This window comes from Lathyrus oleraceus, unplaced genomic scaffold (genome assembly GCF_024323335.1).
Source record: "Lathyrus oleraceus cultivar Zhongwan6 unplaced genomic scaffold, CAAS_Psat_ZW6_1.0 chrUn0536, whole genome shotgun sequence".
Taxonomy (NCBI): domain Eukaryota; kingdom Viridiplantae; phylum Streptophyta; class Magnoliopsida; order Fabales; family Fabaceae; genus Lathyrus; species Lathyrus oleraceus.
In genome coordinates this window covers 47,607-50,886 of record NW_026112927.1, presented here as the reverse complement: position 1 = coordinate 50,886, position 3,280 = coordinate 47,607, and the positions used below count along the sequence as shown (strand labels likewise).

The window sequence follows — 3,280 nt, the reverse complement described above, 5'->3', positions numbered from 1 at the left end:
CCAACATTTAAAAATATTTCTTCAATTAGCAGATACTTTTAAAACCAATGGAGCTTCTCCTGAGGCAATACGTTTAAGATTATTCCCTTTTTCCCTCAGAGATAAAGCCCTATCATGGTTAGATTCCCTTCCACCCAATTCCATTACGACTTGGGATAACCTTAGAAGAGTTTTTCTTGCTAGATATTTTCCCCCGAGTAAGACCGCCGTTCTTCGAAACCATATAACTAGATTTACCCAAAACCAAGGAGAATCGTTGTTCGAAGCTTGGGAGAGATATAAAGAGTTGTTACGAGCATGCCCACATCATGGTTTAGAAAACTGGTTAATCATTCAAACCTTCTATAATGGACTTCATTACAACACAAAGATGACCATTGACGCTGCCGTAGGCGGTGCTCTGATGAACAAACCTTACCCTGAAGCTAGTGCCCTCATCGAAGACATGGCTCAAAACCATCAATCATGGGGAGTCAAACGAGAGACAGTTGAGAAGAAGGAAGCCCAAGGAGGAGTGCATGAACTAAGCTCTATAGACATGATGCAAGCTAAAATGGACGCATTAGCCCTCAAAGTCGAGCATATGTACACGAACCCGAATACTGTAGCCGCAGTTTCGTCGTTATTGTAAGATATGTGGAACCCAAGGACACCAATCTGCAAAATGCAGTCTATTGAACGAAACCCACTCTGAGCAAGTGAACTACACCCAAGGGAACCCATACTCGAATACCTATAACCCTGGATGGAGGAATCACCCAAACTTCTCCTATAAAAACAATAACCCTATCCAAAATAATGCACCTCCGAGACCTAGTTATCAAGCCCCAAGATCAAATCAACCTATGCAACCTGTACCACCAAAGCCGAGCCTTGAGAAAATTATGGAAAATTTTATCACCGCTCAAACCCAACAAAACAAGGAGTTCATGAACCAAAACATTCATGTTAACGAATTGATTACTCAGTTAGGAACCAAGGTTGACCAAATAGTTACTCATACCAAGATGCTTGAAACCCAGATCTCTCAGGTAGCTTTAAACCAAGCCCCTTAGACTACACCTGAAGGACAATTCCCTGGACAACCTCAACAAAATCCGAGAGGACAAGCCAATGCCATTACCCTACGAAGTGGGAACGCTTATGATGAGCCACCAAACCCAAGATTGAGTGAACCCAAAACTTCTAAGGAATGTACCAAACCCCCGGACAAAGTAAAGGAACCAGAGGAATCTGAAAACCAGGAAGGTCGAGAGAAAGGAGAAGAACCTAAAGATAAAATTTACGCACCACCCCCGCCATATAAACCACCTATACCATATCCGCAAAGACTCAAACAAACCCAGATCAATAAACAGTACCAAAAATTTATTAAAGTTATAGAAAAACTTCATGTAGAAATCCCTTTCACAGAAGCCATCACCCAAATACCTTCTTATGCAAAGTTTCTCAAAGACATCCTTACCAACAAACGTAGACTTGACGATCCGAAGCCTTTGGAATGTAATGCTATTTTCGAGCAAATTAGCAAAGAAAGATAAAGATCCTGGAAATTTCTCCATTCCTTGCCTTTTAGGTAATCATGTCATCGATAAAGCTTTTCTAGACTTAGGAGCTAGTGTGAGTTTAATGCCTTTAGCAGTTTGTGAGAGGTTAAACTTAGGAGAATTACAACCCACTAAGATGTCACTTCAATTAGCCAATAGATCTGTCAAATATCCGATAGGCATTCTAGAAGATGTTCCTGTTAGGATAGGTCAACTATTTATCCCTACTGATTTTATCGTCATGGACATCAAAGAGGACAATGATATACCAATCCTTCTAGGTAGACCATTCTTATCAACTGCAGGAGCCATAATAGATGTCAAGAAAGGAAAGTTGACATTTGAGGTAGGTGACGAGAAAATAGAATTTATACTTTCGAAATTTCTTATGGCACCTGTGATGGGAGACTCGTGTTATGCCTTAGATATCATTGATGAATGTGTTAGAGAATTAGAACAAAAAGAAATTATAAAAACAATTAAGTTACCATCAACCCCCATAAAGGAAGATGATGACTTTAAATAACCTTACATCGATGATAACCTTTACGAATGTTTATCCCTTACTCCAGATCATATGCCATGCCCTAAGAAACCAACCTTAGAACTTAAGGAACTGCCTAAGAACCTGAGATATGAGTTCCTTGATGAAAAGATGAACCACCCAGTTATAGTCAGTGCTACCTTGAGCCAAGAGGAGACGAACCAACTTTTAGACGTTTTACGAAGATATCCCTCAGCCTTAGGATATAATATCTCTGACCTGAAAGGTATAAGCCCATCCGTATGCATGCATCGGATTTCGCTAGAAGAAGATTCAAAACCCTCTAGGGAGCATCAGAGAAGAATAAACCCTATAATGAGTGATGTTGTTAAAAAGGAAGTTCTTAAGTTACTTGAGGCAGGTATAATCTACCAGATCTCGGATAGTAAGTGGGTGAGCCCTGTGCATGTAGTACCTAAAAAGGGAGGCATCACGGTCGTGCAAAACGATAAAGGCGAACATGTAGCAAAACGTTTAGAAGGAGGATGGAGGATGTGTATAGATTATAGAAAATTAAATAAAGCAATTAGGAAGGACCATTTCCCTTTACCATTCATAGACCAGATGTTAGAGCGTCTAGCCAAACACTCTTACTTCTGCTATCTAGATGGATACTCTGGATTCTTCCAAATACCTATTCACCCCGAAGAACAAGAAAAAACTACTCTTACATGCCCTTATGGAACTTTTGCCTACAGACGAATGTCGTTCGGCCTCTGTAACGCTCCAGCTACTTTCCAATGTTGCATGATGTCAATCTTTGCAGATTACCTAGATGGTATCATGGAAGTGTTTATGGACGATTTCTCGGTTTGCGGATTCAATTTTCACAATTGTCTTGCTAACCTTGAGAAAATCCTGGAGAGATGCGTGGAGGTGAACCTCGTGCTAAATTGGGAAAAATGTCATTTCATGGTGACCGAAGGAATAGTTTTAGGACATATAGTTTCCGAAAAAGGTATAGAGGTAGATAAAGCTAAAATAGAAGTTATAGAAAACCTAAAACCACCAAAAACCATCAGAGAAATCCGAAGCTTTCTTGGACACGCTGGATTCTATCGGCGTTTTATTAAGGACTTCTCCAAAATAACAAAACCGTTAACCAGACTTTTAATGAAAGATGCTGAATTCATTTTTGATGAAAAATGTAATGACGCATTTAATCTTTTAAAGCAAGCATTAATCTCTG

General features: G+C 39.7%; 1 non-coding gene across 1 annotated transcript; it reads right to left on the bottom strand.

Annotated features, from left to right (window-relative positions):
• Positions 1 to 208: 208 nt before the first annotated feature.
• On the bottom strand, positions 209 to 315 carry LOC127114513 (small nucleolar RNA R71). The gene has a single exon (XR_007800358.1). It is a non-coding gene; the product is annotated as a small nucleolar RNA R71 (small nucleolar RNA).
• Between the last annotated feature and the right edge of the window lie 2,965 nt (positions 316 to 3,280).